The following is a 22995-nucleotide window of genomic DNA, read 5'->3' on the forward strand; positions in this document are numbered from 1 at the left end:
TTACAGCATGGTGATCCACACGGAGGGAGACTGAATTACTCCTAAGCGTGCTGCGCCTCAAGCCGGGTCCGTACGGGAGGTCGAGAGAGGGGAATTCAAAGCAGCCAGCGTGAAGGAACTGCTGTTTGTTGTGACCAGCCTTCCCCCACAGACAAAGAGAGGCCTCCTGAAGGTATCCCAGCATGCAGCAGGCCCCGGGCGACCCTGTGTTTAAAGTGACAGCAGTAATTTAAGACCCTCTTTGTGGCAACCCCTTCTTTTCTGGGCAAGATGAAGCACTGTCCATTTGTGTGGGCCTGCTGAGGTGACACTCCAGAGGAGGGCCGGCACTAATTAGCAGCCAAAAACACATGAGAGTGGCTGTCCATGGCAGCAGATAAATCAAGCCTGGCCTTCTAATTCACTCGAGATGACCCTTGTCCAGCCAAGCCTTGTTTCGTAAAAGATGACTATAAAGACTTTAGCCAGCATCAATGGCTTTTATGAAGCAGCAGTCCTCGCTCTGCTATGACAATATATTCAGTGAACCAGCCGAGCCATTTACGCCACCTATGATTCATTGTGTGCAAATCATTCAGCTTATTACGGTTCTGAACATCGCTATTCTCTAGACTAGAGCTATTCAACCCATTCAGGAGCCAGTTGAGGAGCCAAGTGGACAAATGTCTTTTCTTTCCAAGAACCACATTTCAAAAATAGCCTTTTCCCTTCATCAAGACTGACTTGCTTTAAAAGATTTGATTAGGTTCAGTCCCTAAATTCATGAAATGAGCTAAAAAGATACATCTGGTTATTTTGCATGGTATCCCAGAATGGAACATGGAAAGTATGTAATGTAATAAAGCATGTTTGCATGGAGCTGAGTTTCGCAAAGTAATACCCAACAGAAATAACGCACAATAGATTATGGATAGCCAGCTGTTCCTCCACCTAGAAAAGTAGTCATACTTCAAAATGATGATTTAGACAATTTCACCACTCAAGTAAGTTATTTTTAATCAAATGCCTTATTGAAACTGAGCCTAAGCTGTAGATACTTTTCTTGCTACTGACAACAGTGTAAGATTTCGGTGTGCAAGACAAGGTTATTTATAATTAATTGGTCACCACCCAACATAGAGGCATGTCAAAGTGATGCAACTTTTTGACTACAACTAACAATCTTCAGATGAAAACTTGTTAAACTGCAGTTTTTAGAGAAAATTGAGTCATAGAGCAACAACAGCAGCATTAAAGAGCCGCTCAAGGCTAGCGTGGGTTGAGTACCAGGCTCTAAACTCCCAAGACAAGAGCCAGCATCACTTCATACTAACACCATAAGCTACCAATCATTTCTCAACAGTACGAATGCTGAGGGAATGCATTTTTAGATCAAATTACAAAAGGACTGTACGTTCCGAAAACAGGCGGGTAATCAAAATGTAGCACTTCCTAGTTCATAAACAGGGTCCGGAGGCATATCTGCAAAAATTCTCCCAACAAAAGCATTATTTCTGAACGGGTCCTCAGAGATAGACAAGCCAATTCACATGTGCTGTGTTGGAGTTGAGTACTGCTGAGTTTGTTTACACACATGTTTGTTTGACTTTTCCCATGATTTACTAGGTACTCTGGGAAATCACTATTGATCACTTTCGTAGATATGAGCCAGCTACTCACAATTAACACGGCACCATGGGAGATACCTGCAGTTACAGTTCTGCACAGACAGCAATATAAGTTGAAGAAATGTCAAGAATATGGAGAGACATTAAAGCAAAATGTTGATGCAACAACAGGGGATTGCTGTATAGTTGACAGTGAGTGACTGATAGAATGAAATATTCATACTCTGAGTGGTAGTTCAGACAGACTAGTTCATGAGGCTCATACTTAACTCAAATAAGACAGCTAACATCTATTTTCAATACAAATAACATGTTGATCAAGTTTGAACTGCACATTTTCATCAGACTTAGCCAATACAGAAGACAAGGAACTCTTAAATAAGTGGAGAAACCTAGCTGTTAGCATTAGCGTTCATCGTTGGATGCAGCCATAGGAAATTAATTCTAGATACAGTTTTTTTTTTTTGAGTCAACCATATCAACACATCCTATAAGCAAAAATAAGGGGGGGAGGGGGGATTCACACAATAGCTTTCCCCAGGGGCTAATTGCTAGGCTAACTAGCTAAACATTGACCCCTGCGATCAAACCACCCCAATGCTTTTAAACACCTCATCTTGGCATTCCAAAATACCACTTTTTAAAGACAAGTCAACACACCCGCTTACAGAACCAAGGGCCGTTACAGAGACAGTGTGATTTCTCAGGTCACCTCTTTCAGTCATATCTATTTTAGCATTTACGTATAAATTTGAATACAGCCCACAATGCATTGCTTCCAGGCTTCCAGGCTCAAAGCACCATAGTCACATTCCCAGTTATCCTGTCTTCGTTCCCTTCGCCTGCGCACCTCTGAAATTGCATTATTACTGACAGTACAGATATTGGATTTAGAACGGAACAAATGGTCTTAATAGGAATGAGATCACTCCGGTTAGACAGTGATTGGCTTACTTGGGCCCGGGCCAAAAACAATTTGTGATTCTTTTATACCTGTGTCTGTGCCCTGGAGATAGAGGGGAGCGAAAGAAAGACAGAGGGTGAGGGTGAAAAAGAGAGCGCGCAGAGGAGGAAAGAGAAGCTCTTTATCAGCTGCTTTTCTCGCTCTGCATTACCTCATCTTTCTCTCTCCGCGACTCAGGGCTTATAAAACGGGCACCCACCTTCTTTTTTTTTTTTTTGGAGCTAAAGAACAACCTCCAACCGCTGTCCCAATATGAATGAGGAGCATTGTGAGCTTTGTTTGTCAATATCGAGCAGTTCATCTTTGGAGGCCCAGCACAGGGGGAGGTAATGAAATCAGAATATTAGGTATCTGCTGTTGACGGAGTGCTGACAGCCTTGTAAAGAAATAGCGGCTGTATTGATTGAACACAAAACAACAAACAAACAAAAACACTAGCTTTCTTTCATGAGAGGCGAGAGATGGTTTCTTTTTTCCGTGCGTTTCTCCTCCTGTACTGCTGGGAAGTCTGACAGCTTGACACAAACAGCAGTGATTGGTGTGGTTTCCGGGATAACTAAGTAGTGTTTGGGTTACTGGCGTATAGGATACTGTTGGGGCTGCAGGGGCAGACCATATCACAACATTAAGAGCCAATTATATTATAGTTAAATGTGTCTATAATTTTGTGTTTGTGTGTCTGTCTGTGTTACTGACAAACTGTCAGTCTATGCATTATTGATGGGAAATTTTCAGACTCTTTCTGCAGGTTACTTTGTCATGCCAAGTGAGAGAGTCATTCACTCAACTGATTTGTTCAAACACTGATTCATTCATGAATAAAACAAGTAGCTAGATGAATCTGAAACAGCATATTACTTATACTATTTCTGCAATATAAATATACTGTATAAAGATTAGTATGGTAGTGTTCTATTCTGAATTCATAAACTGTTGTTATGAGTGATTCATTGAATCATTCATCCAAATAATTCATTCAAAATCATTGACAGGCCTATATTTAGAAATCACTCAACCAGTTTGTTCAAAATAACTGATTGATTCAATAACAAAACAAGTGACTGTGAATGAGTCATTGAATTATTCACTCAACTGATTAGTTCAAAAACACTGATTTATTCATTAACGAAACAAGAGATTTGCTGAATTCAGAACTGCAAACAATTACTATTCCTGCTATAGAAGGTTATGACAACAATAGTAAGAATAGTATGCTAGTATGTGGTTTAGAATTTAACAATTGTCTTTGTAAACAAGCCATTGAATCATTCACTCAACTGATTTGTTAAAAAACACTGATTCCCCAAGTGGTGCCTCAATTTTTTAATTGTAAAATTGTGGGCCTGCTGTACCCCACCATTTACACTTAAATAAAATATATAGAGAAAGATATTTAGTGATACTATTTAACCAGCCATACAAATGCGCATTAACAATGTCAAAGCTTTTTTTGTGGGTAGATTCATTGTGCGATAGCATTAGCTCATTGTGTTGAAAAGTAGAAAAGCTCAACTAAGCTTAGTCACACAACTATAACTGACAGACATGAATATGACAGAAACACATAAAAAATACATTTATAAAAGCAAAAGTCTCAGGTAGTGAGTATCAGCATACATGAGTATGTTGTTGCAGTCATGCATAGTGGTGGTGGTACCTCATGCAACGATGTAAAAAATGGCAAAAGACACAGTTGCATATTTTTCAAAATGGCAAACAATCTATAACAGAGACACCAACATTAGGAGAAAAGGCTAGTAGCATTTACACAGTTCCCCATGGGGCCCTCTGTGAGTGCAAAGTTAACGATAGGATCTGTCTTCATCAGGGCCTCTCCGTTATGCCATCTCTGGGTCGCTTGCTTCTGTTTACGCAACAGTATGTAAATTGATGGAAAATTTGGCTGGATGCTGAAACCTGAAAGGTAAAGGGCGTGAGTTAGTGACTTTAAATAATGTTTGTTTGCACACAGGAGGACAGGTATAAATGCATCCAGACCACAACACTGTATATGCAAGATAATACGCAGACCTCATGCTAGTATTTGCATCTTTAGATTCAAGAAGAAAAAAAAAACCTAAATATTCATAATAATAATAATAATTGTGAGTTTCTGAAACATTCAATGATTTATCTTGGTATTTTGAAAGATAAATGCAAGTCCCAAGATTAATTTAAAGCAAGCATAGAGCATCTAAAAGCAATATTTTTCTATCAAAGGAAGATGATGGAGTATCATCACATACATACATCTTCATTTACTTTCATTTTCATCTCTATCTTCAAGGTTTTCCCCCAAGGAACCTGTCTATACAAATTGGTGCATGTCATACTGGAAAACAACATCCAACATTTAAAACATTCACACTTGTTTGTGACAAAACGCTAAATATCTTCAAATCTCTTCTTTGTGATACAAAGCTGTTCATTTACAGAGAAAAAAGACAACAGCAAAGTCTGGTGCACCTACCGATTGAAAGATACTTTGAACAGCATGTGTTTCTACGGAACATCCCTCTTCTCCCAATTGCCCTCCAACCATCCATTTTTATAGTCAGCAGAGAAACCTGAACATGGCTTATGGGCATGCTGGGAAATGAAATGCAATACAATGAAGAGAGGAGGGGTAAAAATGAGAAAGATTCAAATGACTAGAACTTCTATAGCTGATGGCAAGGTCATCTATGTTTATAAAAACATAAATTACACATATTTAATTTAGTGAAGACAGAAATTGTGGGTTTGAATTGAGACCATGTGTCCCCCTGAGCAGTCTGATAAATAGAGCAGTTGAGAGCTGAGGCTGACTTGGAGGACTTGTTCATTAATTCTTCTCCTGGTCTTAATTGGAGCCCAGTAGGACTTCTGTTTTAAAGCAGCGCTAGCCCTCAGACAACACGCAGAGAGAGCCAGACAAAGAAGCCGGCAGAACAAAGCCAGATCCCAAATCTGCTACTGCATATTGGCTGCAGGCGAGTCAAGACAGCCCGGACCCTCTTTTGTGCTGTTTGATTTCATCACTTTTTATTGTATTACAAGTTGAGATACTTAAAACTCCTTTGTTCATCCAGTACTTATATTCTTGAAAAAAAAAAAAAAAGTCTTAGAATTTTCAAAATATTAAAAAGTATCTAATTAAAGGATTAGTTCACTTTAAAATGAAAATTACCCCAAGGTTTACTCGCCCTCAAGCCATCCTAGGTGTATATGACTTTCTTCTTTCTGATGAACACAATCAGAGTTATATTAATAAATATCCTGACGCATCTAAGCTTTATAATGGCAGTGAACAGGACCAACGAGTATGAAGCTCAAGAAAGTGCATCCATCCATCATAAACGTACTCCACACGGCTCCGGGGGGTTAATAAAGACCTTCTGAAGTGAAGCGATGCATTTGTGTAAGAAAAATATCCACATTTAACAAGGTATAAAGTAAAATATCTAGCTTCCGTCAGACCGCCTTCCGTATTCAACTTACGAAGAAAGTGTAATACCTCTCGCAGTTCAAAATGCTTTCGCTATGTCCCACACCTTTCGTATTCAACTTAAGAAAAACAATATTCTTATTTACTTACGCATCAGTTATGCTTTTTTTGTAAGCTGAATATGGAAGGCGGTTTGGCAGAAGCTAGATATTTTACTTTATAAATTGTTAAATATAGTATAAATATTTTTCTTGCACAAACGCATCGCTTCGTTTCAAAAGGCCTTTAATAACCCCACAGAGCCATGTGGAGTACGTTTATAATGGTTGGATGCACTTTCTTAAGGGTGAGTAAAGCTTTTCATTTTAAAGTGAACTAATCCTTTAAGTTGCATGTTTATTGTAGATAAAAAAATGTTTGTCTAATATGCTGTGAAAGACTTATGCATTTACATGTGAATTGTGCATTTGCACACTTTTATCAAGTTGAACCTTCTACAAGAGATTATTTGTTTAAACTGAAACTGTATCTGTTCACCATCATGTCACTCCAAACTTTTTACCTGTGGAACACAGAAGTTATTATGAATATATCAAAGCTGCTCTTTTCCATATAATGAAAATGCTGCTCACTGGCTGGGAAACTCAGTCACAATTTTGCTTGGTGTAAAATAAAAGTTTTAAAAAGTCAGGATTTAAACTCAGGTTGCCTTGCCTTGCATGTCTCAAGTGTTGATTCAATTCAGTTCAATAAGTGTGTAAAGTTAATCAATTATCAAATAAGTTCAATTCAGCTATAATCAGCTCTACAGAAGACACCAGTTCAAGTCAGTTCAATGTTGATTCAGTTCAGTTCAATAACAGTGATGTTGCAAATTCTATCTATCTATCCATCTATCTATCTATCTATCTATCTATCTATCTATCTATCTATCTATCTATCTATCTATCTATCTATCTCATGTCTTATCTCAGTAAGTGAGTCAGGCCTGCCCTGGTGCATGTCGTCCCTAGTCTTACAGCTCAAAACAAGTCAGCATCCTCCCAGATACTTTACTGTGGCAAAGTCTACTCCATGATGGCCCAGAATGAAAATAAGCTCAACGATTAGCCTTCCAAACTCATTTGGGTATTTACAATGCACTGGTGTTGTGCTGTGCCAAACCAAAGGCCCTGCTGTCAGAGTCACATGGGCCCATGAATGCAGAAGTCCACACAAAGACTGAGTGCATCACAGTCTGCTCTTTCTTTCTCTTCCGTCACCAAGCCATTCTCTTGACTATGCCACACACAACCGGGGCTTGTTCACGGACAGAGCTAAAGAACAAAATTTACACGAGAAACAAAACTAGAGTTGTGTGCTGGTTGTACACAAGCTGAGTGAGACTAACAGACTCTCTTTGAGAAGACAGGGAGCTTCCAGTGCACTCGGTTCACAGAGGTTACGAGTCCTTAGGCATAGAGGGGTCCTCTGCTAATGTTTTGAGGTGTGGTGGGGGTGGTCATATAGTAAGATGGTCATGCAGGCATGCTGAGAGAATGGTGTTATTTACAAGCACACACTGTCCTCTGTTGTCTCCTACACACTCTGGCAGTGGCCCCAGGACAAGGGCGACTGGTAAACATACTACAGAGTTCTTACAACAAAGGCTTGCCGCAGTGAAGAGTTATGTTGGCTGACCGGCCATAAACTTAATGAAGAGATTAGCATGGTGCCATGGACACAAATGCAGATCATGAGGTCTCTACGGCGGGACAGTGGGCGATTGTCATTGCCTTTTTCATCGTATTCATCATCACGTCGTAAGTTCGTCACTGGAGTCCACAGCATGGCTGTTGAAAACACAAATGTTTTTGTCAGTTTCAACAACTCTTTTATTATAAGCAGCGATAATCTCAGTATTTTAATCATAACCATGAGACTTTGAGTACAGCCAACTACGGGTCAATGACAAATAAGTGTGCTGACCCATATTAAGATAAAGAAAAGAAAAAAAAATCCTCAAAAAGCCTAATTTAAAACACATGTGCCAGTTTCTTAGGAATACTCTTTGTATTCATGTTCATTTCATATGATTTTGAAAAACATTTATATAATTTTCAGGAAAAGTTAATGACTTAATGAAAGATTAATGACTCAAAAAATGCCATGTGGCATAAGCAAGTACAAACAATTGACATTTTCTTTGTATCATGCGAGCATTCACAACCAACATGTATTAACCCTTGTGTATTGTTCAAATTTACTCTTTCGTTATGTCCGGGATGAAAACATCCACTAAGTTAAACTGCTGTAAAAATGTATCAGATAAATATTTTTTTCAATTTTTTTTTTGCATAAATCTGTTAATCAACCTCAGTCTTGATCAAAACTACTAAATGTTAAAAAAAAAAAAAAAAAAAAAAAAAAAATCCAGCATTTTTACTCTTTAATTGCCAAGTTCATAAATGATGTCACTGATTTGGGGAAAAACACACACAAAAATGACTTATTTTCAATATAAAAAGTGATTGTGGACTGGATATTTTTTTTTTACCTTTTATCACAGTCTTGGACATGTGAAAGATTAGTAACAACATTGGCTTTGATGCATTGTTAGTTTTTGTGCAGCATCAGACTTTAATTTTTTCTCCCTCATTTACTGTTCGTGGCTGTTTTTGCCCCATTAACTTCCATTATAACGACATTTTTTGATTGCAAAGCCATGACACCATATAATCATGCATTCTTGATTGTTGGTGGTTTTCCCTGTTGGGAAGAGGTAAAATTTTAATTTTTTACAGTTGATCACCAGGTGGCACCATTAACTCTTTAGATAGGCCTGTGCAAAAAAAAAAAAAAAAAAAAAAAAAAAAACAGCTTAGTTTCTGGCTTTTATATCGAGTTATATGGAGTATAACGGCATATTATAGTGTGTGTGTGTGTGTGTGTGTGTGTGAGTGAGAGAGAGAGAGAGAGAGAGAGAGAGAGAGAGAGAGAGAGAGAGATCAAATATATTTATGACATTTTAACAAAACTGCTTTGCAAATTTTGTCAAACAGATTTTCTTTTCAAAAATACTTTTAATGACACTTTTTTTCTTCATTAATATCAGGACTTACCATAACCATGGCATTTTTAACCTTAAAAAAATTGATCCAATATTAAAATGTGCATTCGAGTCATTATATGTATGGTTTTATTAAAGTTTTTTTTTTTTTTTTTTTTTTTTTTTTTTTTAAATAAATCATTAGACAAATAAATAAATAAATAAATAAATAAAATCAAGTCACTGAGCCATAAACATTGCAATCTCATCGGGCACAAAGGCTAGCAAACAGATTTCAGCAACCATCTTCTCCTGAATCACTTTAAAGGCTTATATTGTTCACATCCTCCATCAATCAATCTCAGATAAATCATTTTTAAAAGGATTGGGGAGGACTGCAGTGACTTTCTGTGACCATAAAGCAGCCTGATGTCCTTTAAAAAAAAAAAAAAAAACCTTATCGCTTTACTGCCAAACACCACATAAAGACCTCGATAGACAGCTGATATAAAAACAAGCCGAGCACAAACTTACGGAGCAGAGGTCAAAGGCTGTCAGTGCAGGACATGAAATCACAACCTGACATAAATGGACACTGGGAATCTACCTTGCCACACGTCCCCCCCACTTACTTACAGGCCAGAAGATGCTAACTGAATTACCCGTGATGTCTAATCCATCCATCATGACCACCAGAAGCCATGAATCAAGCATCCAAATGGTCATGGGAACAGGTCTCAGCGTCCCCACTTAGGGCACCGTGTCTCAGGATCTGTAGTCTCTTTGCAGAGTGAAAGGATTGATATGATGGATACTGGGGGAAAAAAATCAATACCATGAAAACAGAGAGAGAGAGAGAGAGCATCGGGACTGAATCTTGGGGCATCCAACGCCGTAAATAAGCAGGTCGCACATTAGCTTTAGAGCATTACAATGCTGAGAGCCGAACGGCAACCCCTCTTATATCGGAAGTCATTAAATCAGCTATTCTTCTGACACAAGTCAGGAAGTATCTGAGTGAGAGGACCAGTGACCTGCCGGAATGACAAATGGGGCTGCCGTTTATAATAGAGACAAGCTATAGATGCTCAATAAAGAAAGAGCTGCACAATGAGATTGCGTTTCTCATCTGTGCTTTGATTGTAGAGCCGCACCTGCAAGTTATCTGTGGTGATTTATCACGGATGTAAAATCGATTTGATATCAATCTAATAGATAATGTCTATGAAACTTTGTTTGTGTCTGTGTGTGGTTGAAGTGTGTGTATTTAGTTTGTGCTAATCTGATTAGTTTGTGAAACCTAGGTATTGAGAGTAAGGACAAGTTTTTTTTTTTTTTTTTTGTGGAAACTAACAGACTAAGCAAATAAATAAATAAATCTCACTAAATTTGCCAAACTTTTCTGGGTTAGTAGCACTAAATATTTGAAATATATTCAGAATTGAAGGCACTTAAATGCATGTTAAATAGATATCCATAAGCAGTATATTCCATCTGTTATAAAAAAAAAAAAAAATTATTTAATTTTATCTATGATAATTATATAAGAATTATTATATTACAAATTAATATTGCAAAAAATAATATTTGTAAAAGTAGCAAATATCATGAGCAAAAAGGTCTGCTGTCCATTGTAAGCAAAGTGATGCACGAAGGACTGCTCACAAACTAGTCGCTTTCTATTAGTTAACAGAAAAAAAAATCATGTGACTAACTTGAACGTGATATGAAATCTGCATGCGAAAATCGTTCGGAGCCACAAGCAATACTCATTCCGCATGGATGCGGAAATTCACTAAACAAAGCTAAATGTTACTGCAACTTAATCAATTGTACTTATTAACTCTTTCCCTGCTCTTTCCCTTTTTAAAAAAAAAAAAAAAAAAAGTTGCCAGCTAGCGCCAGCATTTTTGATCATTTTCATAAAATTTTCATGGCCCCCAGAATATATTGTTGTATGAATATCTGAACATGCAATATATCAAAAGAAAGAACAGAGCTTCTGTTTTTAAACAACAACAACAACAACAACATTCTTTTTTTTAATGAACACATGAATAGGTAAGTTTCATTAAAAAAGCAACATTTTGAACAAAAAGCTGAGAAAAAAAAGACTATGTTTGGATCAGATTCAGAATGATGATCAAAACATAGATGGAGTAGATCGCTTCCATCAAGCTTGCAGAGTTGTACCACTTCCTGGGTCGACATATAATTCTGTAATGTTAGGCATATGATGTTGAATGTTTTTATGATCATGTTATTTTACATGTACATAAGCAATGCTTCTATTGCTTGTTTCTGCTTCTTTTCGCCTGTGTTTTGATCAGGAGATTATGTACTCTTTCAGAAGATGTGTAATAGCGCCCCCTACCATATAACAGTGAAAACACTGATTGCCAGAAAATTCCCTCAATGGCAGGAAAGCATAGTGTCAGAACTGATGGAAAATTCCATCAGTGACAGAGAAAGAGTTAACAATGTTTTGGATAGAATATTCTAATCAAAAATTCTATTTAATATAACTCTGCCTCTAAAAAAAAAAAAAAAAAACTGTAGATGGTCAGTTTACATGTCAGTCACATGGTCTCTTCCTATCTAAGTGGGAGGTTCTTGGCCAGAATACGTTGAAATGAGGAATGGTGTTTATGCCGCAAGTCAAAAGTCTGGCTTCGCTAGCGTGTATGTATGAACCAATATTTTCCTGAGGCTGTTGTGTCTCTTAGACCGATTGACAGTTGTATGACAGGGATGGGAGTTCAAGAAAGTGCTTAAAAAGAGTGAGAGAGCTTTTCTGGCTCTTGTTTTGACAGATAGTAGTTCTCGTGTTATCTCTTTGGCTAAACCCACAGGTGTTTTCAAATGCTGCTCATGTCCTCTCCTCTAAACACCAGCTGAGGCAACGGTCTCCATTCTCCCCACGTTGTAGCACGATAGCTATGGCTCGGTATATCACTGGGTTATTATGACAATATTCATTCTTGGCTCATTCATCTATGACTGTTTAAGACATGGTGAATGGTGGCGTTTCAAAATTAAATATGCTCTTCAAAATTAAATATGCTCTCTTGATTCAAAGTGTTCGGGAGGAGAGAATGTTTCCCGGTTAGGCATAATTTCGCAATGTGCGACGTGAAAGAAAAGCATTAAAAACGTGACCCACACGGATGAACGCTATAATAACACTATAACTCAGCGGAAAGAAGGGACACAGATCATTTGTTAGTGGCCTCACTCCAGACCAAACAAATGCATCCTTCTTAATGTTTTCTAAAATCTATATAAATCAACATATAGAGCTTTACAGGCATGACCTTTTAACCTTGTGGTTTATATTCTAAATACATTTCTTCTCACTGTAAGTAATTTGAAACAATTGGCAGATAGCCCACTGACATCACCTTTTTGCAAATATTATCTGAGGAAATAACTTTGAGAAATGACAAAAATAAATACCTTGCTGTGTTGCAGCATAGAGAAAGTTATCTATCTATAATAAACTGTGTTTTTTGGAACGAGTTTGGTATGTGTGTATTCAATAACTCACAGCTATGTTTTAGGACACTGAGTTAGTCACAAACCAACAGGTCTGCATAATATGAACCGGCTTTTCCCGAAACATGTCCTCATCTCACATCTGACATTCTTGCAGTAATTAGCTGAGGCAGACTGCTCTCTTCCAGAGCTTTCAGGAAGTGGTTTTGCTGAGGCTAAATATACATTAGAGTGTGTTGTTTCAACCTAAGCAATGTAAATGAAACAGGCATTTATCAGGTGGCAGGGGATTTATGGGCACAGATCGCACCTTCTTTAGTGGCTCGGTTCCCAGACACTGTGCCAGGAGGACACATGGAGAGAAATATAAATGCTAGCCATTTCACAGAATTCCAAATAAATCTGAATTGGAGAATCAGTGGGTTTTGGTGTCTTTTTTGCACAAAGCTTTTAATAGATGAAAAAGGGAGCAGTGTGCAAAAGGCGGTTAATATAAAGAGAGATCTATAGTTATCCTTGGGCAACATCTGTAATTAAATTGATCGAGTAATTGAGATGACTCTCTATTGAATTATGTGAGGAATCTTTGTGAAGATGCATATCTTTTCTAAGAATCTGACAAAAATTCCTGCCTTCCTGTACTAATACTGAAAGATACTAGGAAAGAAATGTTTGGGAACTCATGATTATGATTTAGCATTCACTCAAACAAACAGAGACACTCTCAGCTCTACACACAATGTTCCTGGCGATGGAAACTTCCTAATGCACATTTATTGGACTGAAGACAAACGTTCAGCATTATGATGATCAAGATCTTGAATAATTCATCCTTCAGTTGTTACATTACCAAATTTTTTTTTTTTTTTTTTAAAAGACCATTATCTTGCTTAACATACACTCTACAAAAGGTTTCAATTATAACCAAAAAGGCTTTTACATCCTGATGCTGTTGGAGAAACTTTGTAAATGTGCTGTAGGTATTAGAATGCCAAATGTCCCTACTGGCAGACAGATATCATTGAAATCGTTATCCTGAGGAAAAAGAGAGAAAAAAAACTGTCTCTGTGGAAGCTCTAGACTGTAAGCAGCAAAAAAGAGTCTGGAAAAGAACCCATCAGAGATCTCTCCGCCTTTTACCAACTTTTTAATAATTTTGTTCTGTAGACAACAAAAGAAGGTATATATATATTTTAAAATGTCTCAGTGTTTTGTCCATACAATGAAAGTCAATGTTGTTTGGTTCATAAAGTGCTTCAAAATTTGCTTTATTTTACAGTGTGCGTACTTACCCAAGAAAGTACTGGTAATATAAGGTAACTACATTGGTTAAGGTTAGATTTAAGGATATGTTCAGGGTTAGTACCCAGTTATAACCCAGTTATAGTAATTGTTACAATAATTACATAGTATGTACATGCGGAACAGGACTGTAAAATAAAGTGCTACCAAAATTTGTTTTGTGTTCCATAGTAGAAAGTAAGTCATGCTGGTTTGGAACAACACAAAAGTGAGTAAATTATGACAGAATATTTATTTTTGAATATTGGTTTATGTAACATTGAAGTTATTTTTGAATATTAGTTAATGTAACATTGAAGTCAACATGAAATGAAAATTCAGTCTATCTATTTTTATGTTATTGTTCTTATTGTGAATGATTCGTTTTAATTAATTATTATTATTTTTTTTTTAATCACATGTCGTAACTTGATTTTCCGATTAGATGACAGAGTTCTCTCTGGTGACAGACTGGACGGATTGTGGGTCTCCCTCGGTAGAAATCATGTTCCGGTTGTTCGGGTTGACAGAAATGGAAACGCAGGGGCACCGCGATGCGACCGCAAAGGGCACTTTCGCTTTCGAGATCAAAGGGGCAGGGGCTCTTTTTTCTTTTTCGATATTCCATTCACAATACAGAAGAAAAGATCTGTCTCCACTTCCATTTCATCACGACTTTAAAGGGTTAGTTCACCCCAAAATTAAAATTCTGTAATTAATTACTCACCCTCATGTCGTTCCACACCTCCAAGACACCCGTAAGAACACAAATTAAGATATTTTTGATAAAATCTGATGGCTCAGTGAGGCCTCCATTACCAGCAGGATAACTGACACTTTCAAATGCCCAGAAAGCTACTAAAGACATATTTAAAACAGTTCATGAACAGTGGTTCATCCTTAATATTATGAAGCAACAAGAATACTTTTTGTGCTCCAAAAAACAATAAACCAAAATAGCAACTTTATTCAACAATATCTAGTGATGGCCGATTTCAAAACACTGCTTTACGAATATGAATTTTGGAGCACCAAAGTATGCAATTTCAGTAAACGTGGCTTCGTTACGTCATAAGTGTTTTGAAATTTCAATAGTTCACGTGACTTTGGCAGTTTGATACGCACTTCGAACCACTGATTCGAAACAAAAGATTCGTAAAGCTTCGAAGCTTCATGAAGCAGTGTTTTGAAATCGCCCATCACTAGATATTGTTGAATAAAGTCGCTATTTTTCGCACAAAAGTATTCTCGTCGCTTCATAATATTAAAGTTGAACCACTGTCAAAAATATCTTAATTTGTGTTCGAAAGATGAACGAAGGTCTTACGGGTGTGGAACAACATGAGGGTGAGTAATTAATGACAAAATTCTCATTTTTGAGTAAACTAACCCTTTAAGAACTTTTTAATATCCCAAGTATCTTGTAGTCACCTACAGAACCCTTTATACAGTGAAAAGGGTGCTTGATAATAAGAGAGTTTTTTGCTGAACTGAAGGTGCTACACAGGAGCACTGAAGAGCTTTGAAGAGTTTTCTTACCATGTGCACTTGTTTTATGTTGCTGAACCTTCTTGTCATGGAAGCATTCTTACAGATGTTGTTTTCCTCAGAATGTTCCATTGCCACTGGCCAGACCCCAAACACACAGCGCACAATGATGATATAGTGTGTAGACCCTGACTCTAATGAGGTATAGCAAGGCCTCGACCGAACTCCATGAACAGGAGCCTGCACACTTCCCTCTCTCTCTCTCTTGTTCGTCAAAGTCAACCACACGCTCCTCATCACTAAAACATAGGCCCTAAAGCTATGTAAAGCACAGTAATAAAAACATACAGAAGATCAAAATCTCGCTTCACTCTTATAAAGGACTGGGTCACATTAACCTCATGAGCATTTCGTTAAAATCAGAGCTAAATATTTCACGCCACTCAGCCCGCAATAATTATTCCACTGTTGTTGCACTGCAAACAAAATGAAATATGGATCACAGGGATTTGGCGCGCTGTACACAGGTCCCTCTTATCAGAACTGAATATCTGATAGTGCTGCAACCTGTGCCTCGGCTGACCTTTCTCAAGAGTTTTCAGCATTGTCCACTGACATTTGCATTATTTAATGGCATGTTTTATTCAACTAGAACAAGGCTTACAAATAACAGAGTGGATTTAAAATGGACAGGAAGTAAAGCGCCAACTCCGCTCCGCTGCTCTGACTTCTGAGTCTTTCTCTCTGTCTTTCTCTCTTTCTTTTGCACGGTTGCTCTAGCTGACTGACTCCAGCTGTGGAACTCCTATAGAGAGATGTGCTCTCTGACAGCTAGAGGTAACAAGAGATTTATGAGTTTTGCTATAAACTTGCAGGTGCAAATCCTGTAGATCTCACACTTTTATAGATGGACTATAAAACTGATTCATAAAGAGAAATGTTGTGCTGCATTGTGCGCTTTTTGACTGTGCCGACATTGCGACACGCTACGAGTGAGTTTAAACAAACATACGCTGCCGAGACAAGATGGATGTACTACCAAATCAGGACACTGCATACCATGATATTATATTTCAAATCACAGGTGTAAGCAAATATATTTAAACCTGATGTTCCTGATGCATCACACCCATCATCATAACTCAAACAAGACTAACATGATCTGAGGAAAATGAGTAGTATTTTAAGTAGTGGTTGCCAGGGTGTTGCTATGTAGTTGCTAAGATTTTTTGGGGTGGTTGCTAAGGTAGTCAAAAAGAGCTAATTCTATATTAGGTCATGTATCTGAAGCAATGACAAAACTATCTGGCTGTGTCTGACAGCCATTTGTACAAACGGACAGCCATCTGTAGTGGCGTCCGAAACCAAAGTGGGCGTTATCGAGTGCACACATTCAATCCCAATAACGAGTGTACAACCGATGTACGCTTAATGGCTGGAGAATACCCATAATGCACTGTGAGAGTTGCGTGCTGAATGAATTCCTGCATCTGACCATAAGATGCCGCCCGCAGCTGAATCATCCATGCATCCATTTTCCAAACCACTGGTCCAATGTGGGTACAGCATAATATCAAACAGGTATAAATTCCCTTTTAATTGATTATTAAATTGTTTAAAGGTGCAGTGTGTAAATTTTAGCGGCGAGGTTGTGAATTGCAACCAATGGCACTCATCCCTCTCTTTTGAAGCACATAGAGAAGCTACGGTGCCTGACAAAGGACAAAGATGTCGTCGTCTGAGACAGCAGAGAGTAACCAATCATGCAATGAGGTTTCTCCTTACTTCTAACAAAGAATGGTCTCTGCTTCTAATAAACCAGACAACTACTACTAATACCACCACTACTACTACTTCTTCGTGCGTATTCAACATGGTGACGATGCAAGCTGCCTCTAAAAACACCAACAATGTAGAAGAAGAACAACATAGTGACGAAACGCGCTCTGTAGAGCAGTTTGTCCGTTTAGGGCTACTGTAGAAACATGCCGGCGCAAAATGGCGACTTAACATGTAAGGGGACCCGCGGTGTATGTAGATATAAATGGCTCATTCTAAGATAATAAAAACATAACGGTTCATTATGTAAGGTCTTTATACACCACTGAAAACATAGTTATGTATATTATATTGCATTTCTGTCAATAGATCCTTCTAAAATTTACACAGTGCACCTTTAATTAAGGTTTATACATAGTTTCCATAACAGAGTTCAAGATAAATCTTTTCATCTTACTACTTAAGCTGTGAGTTTGCTAAGTTTCAAATGATTGTTAAACAGCAAGTACAAACAATGCAAAAGCATCTGCCCTCCCGGTGCACTCAGTGTCCGAATTCGCTCACTCATTTTCATTCACTCCCTCAAGTGATCTATATTAGTGGACTAATGTAGGGAATAGTGAATGAGGGTATAGGGGGTGATTTCGAACACAGCCACCTTATTTGTGTTCAGAACTAATTCGATGTGGGTGGAGCCTGAATATCAAAAGCGGTACAAAATTAAAGGGAAAGTTCACCCAAAACTTACATTTAGAGAAATGTCTATTTTTTTTTCTTTGTACATACAAATGAAAGCCATTGGGCTTCAATGTTGTTTTGTTCCCAACATTCTTAAAATATCTTCTTTTATGTTCCACAGAAGAAGAAGTAGTCATACAGGTTTGGAACAAAATAAGGGGAGGTAAATGATGACAGAATTTTTATTTTTGGGTGAACTATCCCTTTAAATAGTGTACATTTTTGATGCACCGCTATTATATTTTCAATTTAACATATACGTTGTATATTAATTAAAAAAAATATCCATATTACAAACTTTATGTAAAGTAAAACAAACAAACAAACAAACAAACAAACGAAAACTGTCTGCCAGGTGAAAACGGTAAGTTTGATTGCCCAGAGAAATAATAGCACGTCTTCTCAACAAGTTTTCAAGGTATCATTCATGTCTGTAACAAACGATTTGGGATAAATTATGCATAAATGTTTGATAATTAGAAGTTTATTTAAATCCCTAACCCTAAGATTACATAGCAACATATTACTTACACATTCATTCAGACATAGTGACACATAACCATATTTTAGCAGGAAGTCTAAAATCTAATAAATCAGGAGAAGTAGATAGTAATTATTTTCCCAAGCTAACAGAATCAGCAAGGTTAGTGGAGGACACGTCAAGAGCATGGCTGCCCCTCTTCAAGCCATTCATGTGTTCGCTTGCATTTCTGCATTCAGGCAGCGGGACAGACGCAGCATCAGCTGGTGGGCTCTCAGGACTCATAATGGAATAATGCCATGCTAACCAAATGGGGCTAATCCAGCATACGGGGCCCAAATCCTATCATTGATGTGTCAGATGTCATCAGAGCGTTAGCGAATGAAGACCCCCTGTATGGAGAGAGTAAACAGTTTACCGAGAATTGCTCACAGATGCACGCAAGGTCACACTCATGGAAAAGTCAGTGAGAGGTGTGTTTAACAGAATATTGCTGACAAGATAAGAAACATTCACTGCTGCGCAAAACAAGCCATATATGCTTATATGAAACTCATGCTGTTACTTAACAGAATTGTAGGGCATGTAGCTATAAATAGAGTCCTAGTTGTCCTAGCTGTTTGCATTTGCAATGCAATTGAGTAATTGAAACGACTGCAGTTTTGTACATGGATTGTTTTGGTGCACAGTAGATGTAAACTGATTCAATTAATTCAACTTGCATCCCTAAATGAAAATTCTGTCATCATTTACTCACCAGCATGTTGTTCCAAACTTGTATGACTGTTTTCTTTCCATGAAACACAAAAGGAGAAATTTAAAATCATGTGGTGTTTGCTCTCTTCCATGAAATTGCAATGTATGGGGACTGAAATTGATGCACTAAATGTATAATATAATATAACATATTAAGAAAATACATATTCTTTTATTAAGAAAATAGTTTTGCTACTGAATTGCTACATTATATTTCTTAGCAATAAGGGGGTAACATCAATGGTTTTGAAGTAATTAAACTCGCAGACGCAGGTCACATATATTCACACATACATCTCTCTCTCTCTCTCTCTCTCTATATATATATATATAATAAAAAATGCATTAATTCAATTATCTCTCTGTCTGATTTAAAGGGACAGAATGCTAGATCTAATGAGCCGTAACCGATTAAAGTCAAATAGTGCGCTGCAAACATCAATTACAGCTTTAAGTTCTCGATGCTGGAAAATTACCATGGTATAAGTGGGATAATCCATGGCTAGCTGTGCATTAAATGATTTGAATGCACTCCGCTTCGCGTCGTGTGCACAGCTAGCCGTGGATTATTCCTTACATATTCCCCCAGTTTCACAGACAAGGCTAGTCCTAGACTAAAATGCATGTTTGAGCTGCTTTAACTGAAAGTAACTTGCACTGACATATCTTAAAAAATGTCAGAGCCGTTGTTTTGTCTAAAGATGCACACCAATAATGTTTTTTTTTTCTAGGGTATGTTTATAAAAGCTACTTAAATACCTTAATTGAAATAAAGCCTAATCCTGGCTTAGGCTAAGCCATGTCTGTGAAACCAGGCCATTATGTAATATAATTTATTACACTGCTCTCTGTAATGCTTGATTCTGGTTGGTCAGTCGTGACATTTCAAGGTCAGTCATTCCCCTATAATGACCGTCATCCACAGCAAAGCTGTATAATGACTGCTCATCCGGGTATTTGAGGCCGGTGTTTCTTTCACAGCTGGTGCCATCTTGCACCTCAATTATCGACTGTATTTACTGTAAAATGAAACTTCAGTATTAATAGTAGGCCTATGGTAATTATGTTAATAGTTCATCTTGTTGCAAGAATGATTAATTTGTATACTGTAATTGATTATAAGATGAGAAACAGGTAGATTTTAAAAGAGGCTCTTCTCAAATCAATATTTCATGTCCCCCATCATTACTTATGTGGTGAAAAGCTGTGAAATAAGTCATTTGACTGAATTATCCCTTAAATTCCATCTTGTTTGATTATCTAGGCTCAAAGCTCCTTGCTGGGAACGTGTCTTAGGCCCAGTTTACACTAGTGCGTTTTCGTTATAAAACAGTGTTTTAAAATGAAAATGATCCTCGGCATGATACACTGGCGTTTCCACAGCGTTTCAGAAACAATCTCCGTCTATACTACATGACCGAAAACGCATGTCACATGACCGTTCATGCACACAGGGCATGTGCGTGCAAGTGTAAATAGTTGTCTCTTGCGCATGAAGGTAGCTGCAGTATTAAAAAAATACAGAGTTTAACTGCACAATGGCTGCTAAAAATGACAACAAAGCCAGCAAAGATTGCGGTTCAGTCTCCATGTTATTGTTTACATGGTTGTCAAGGATACGCAGAGCGAACGTGAACAGCCATGCCATTGTTTTCAAAAGTCTCAGTTTTGGTCCGTTTATACTGAAACGCAACCCCGGCGTTTTCAAAATAAAACGGGGTCTGCAGCGTTTTTGAAAGTCTCCATTTTCGAGGTTCGAAAACGCCGGCGTAGTGTAATCGACAGGCGTAACTGAAGCAAAACGTATGCGTTTTAAAACAAAAACGCACTAGTGTAAACGGGGCCTAATTCCTTAGCTTGTAAGGATCAGTTCTCATTCATTGTAATTGCATGTAAAAGACTGCCAACACTTCAAAATTTCTTCTTTCAAGTTCCAAGTCATACAGGTTCGGAACAACATGAGGATAAGTAAATTATTTTAATTCTAAGGTGAACCCTTTATTGTAATAAATTAAACTGAAAAAGTTTAACCTTCATGTACCTCTTAATTGTACTATGCAAACACAGCACTTTGTGGACACATACTCTAAGGACGCAGTTCAACAAAGTGAGAGAGAGAGAGAGAGAGAGAGAGAGAGAGAGAGATAACAAATATGAAAAATGTGAAGGAGCAATGCACTGAAATGTCAGCATCTAATGGAGTCCAGGTTGTTAAAGTAAGCTCTCGGAGCACCTACCGTGCACACAGCGGAGCTGCGGCGTATGTGACCTCCGCCCTGTGTACTCATTGTAATGTGCTGAGGATGGTGGAGAGGACGCCCAGCGCAACAAAGCTCATTTACAGCTGTATACAGCGGCGTACATATAGAGCACTCTAACCTACAGCAACGCCAGAACGATCAATATCACAGTCAATACTTTATTTTTCATCCAATTTAAACAAAACGTACAGACGCCCCGAGTGCTACGCCAACAGGTTTATGAATTCTAGACGTGCTGGAAATGCATTTTGGCTCGGGCTATGACATCCCTCAGAACAAGCAATGAAAATGGGGCCATGATCACTTTAATCATTACCTGCAGTCTGGGAGAGTCAGTCAGACGAGAACTTGAGGGTGGAGGGGGGCGTTACGAAGACTCCGTCTCCCAAAGTCAGGTCACCATTTCCCACACAAAATCATTAGCATTAGAGGCTAACAGCAGGGAATTCAGAGGCATCACCATTAACACCCAGAAATCCATTACTTAATTAATTAATGGGCTCAGATTTAATTAAGTAATGAGGTCCTGTTTTATCGCCGGATGCGTGATAGTAGACTGCGAGGAAATTCCTTGCATACATCTAAAATCAGAAACGAGGGCCATTAAATCTGACAACCAGTGAAATGTCACTCTATCAAAGATAATGAGTAATATCTCACCCCAGAATCTATTTCCTGATGAATTAAACATTTGAGATTACACCACAAACAGCTGGATACTGGCTGATTCATGAGAGCCATAAAGACATATCCAATCTCATTTTAATCTCCATTATTCATAAAGCGTGAAACATCCCACACGGTATCTGTTCAATAATTACCAGCACTATCATGATGATGTTTAGGAACAACTGCCATATACCGGATCTATATTTCCCATGATTCTGATGAGCCATGTGGGGTTTGTTTTCATCAGAATGCAGCAATGGATATAAAATGTGTAGCATTTCATTTTGACAACAGCGATATATTATGAACTCAGCTGAGAATTATTATATAGCTTATGCTGTATACTTACAAGTCTGCAATTACCAGACCCACACAAAATCTGCACCCAGGTCAAAGGCATGTAAAACTGTCCATGATAAAGAAAAGGGGGGAAAAAAATCTGGTTTAAAATGCATGTGGTAACCAAGTTCTTAGAAATATGCTCTTTGTATTCATGTTGGTTTCATTTGGTTTTAAAAAAATGTTATCGTTCCATTTTAATGTCATGTGGTGTAACTATCAGGTAAAAAGCAATATACAGATTAGATTAGATTCAGATCAGAATTAGATTTTAGACTTCCTGCTAAAATATGGTTATGTGTCAATATTTTTTTTTTTTTTTTAATTATTACAACATTTACCTTACACACTGAATACATGTGAATGTATACATATTGATCAAATTAATTTAAACATATCTTGCATATTTTATTTATTTATTTATTATTATTATTATTTTTTTTTTTACAAATATAATGAATAATTAATTCATAAATATTATTTAAAGTTTCTGATGAACAGTGTTGGGGAAACGAACTTTTAAAAGTAATGCATTACACCTCTGCACTTTATTTCTCTCAACATGGGGACAGGAGAGCTGTCAGTCAATAAATTTGAAAAAGTAACTTGTGTTACTTATTTGAAAAAAGTAACTTAGATATTTTGTTGTAAATTAAAAAAGTAATGCATTACTTTACTAGTT

General features: G+C 37.6%; 1 long non-coding RNA gene across 4 annotated transcripts in view; it reads right to left on the reverse strand.

Moving 5' to 3' along the window:
• Positions 1 to 3667: 3667 nt before the first annotated feature.
• The window catches only part of LOC127501481 (uncharacterized), a 137273-nt gene continuing 117945 nt past the window's right edge, over positions 3668 to 22995 (reverse strand). For 3 of the 4 annotated variants that reach the window (XR_007926615.1, XR_007926619.1, XR_007926616.1), the window contains 3 exons: positions 5042 to 5160; positions 4822 to 4879; positions 3668 to 4488 (listed from right to left, as the gene is read on the reverse strand). This is a non-coding gene — a long non-coding RNA (uncharacterized LOC127501481). Of the gene's footprint in view, positions 4489 to 4821; positions 4880 to 5041; positions 5161 to 18163; positions 18681 to 22995 lie in introns of those variants that run through there. The other variant, XR_007926618.1, reaches the window with a different exon arrangement.

This window comes from Ctenopharyngodon idella, chromosome 19 (genome assembly GCF_019924925.1).
Source record: "Ctenopharyngodon idella isolate HZGC_01 chromosome 19, HZGC01, whole genome shotgun sequence".
NCBI classification, from domain to species: Eukaryota; Metazoa; Chordata; class Actinopteri; order Cypriniformes; family Xenocyprididae; genus Ctenopharyngodon; species Ctenopharyngodon idella.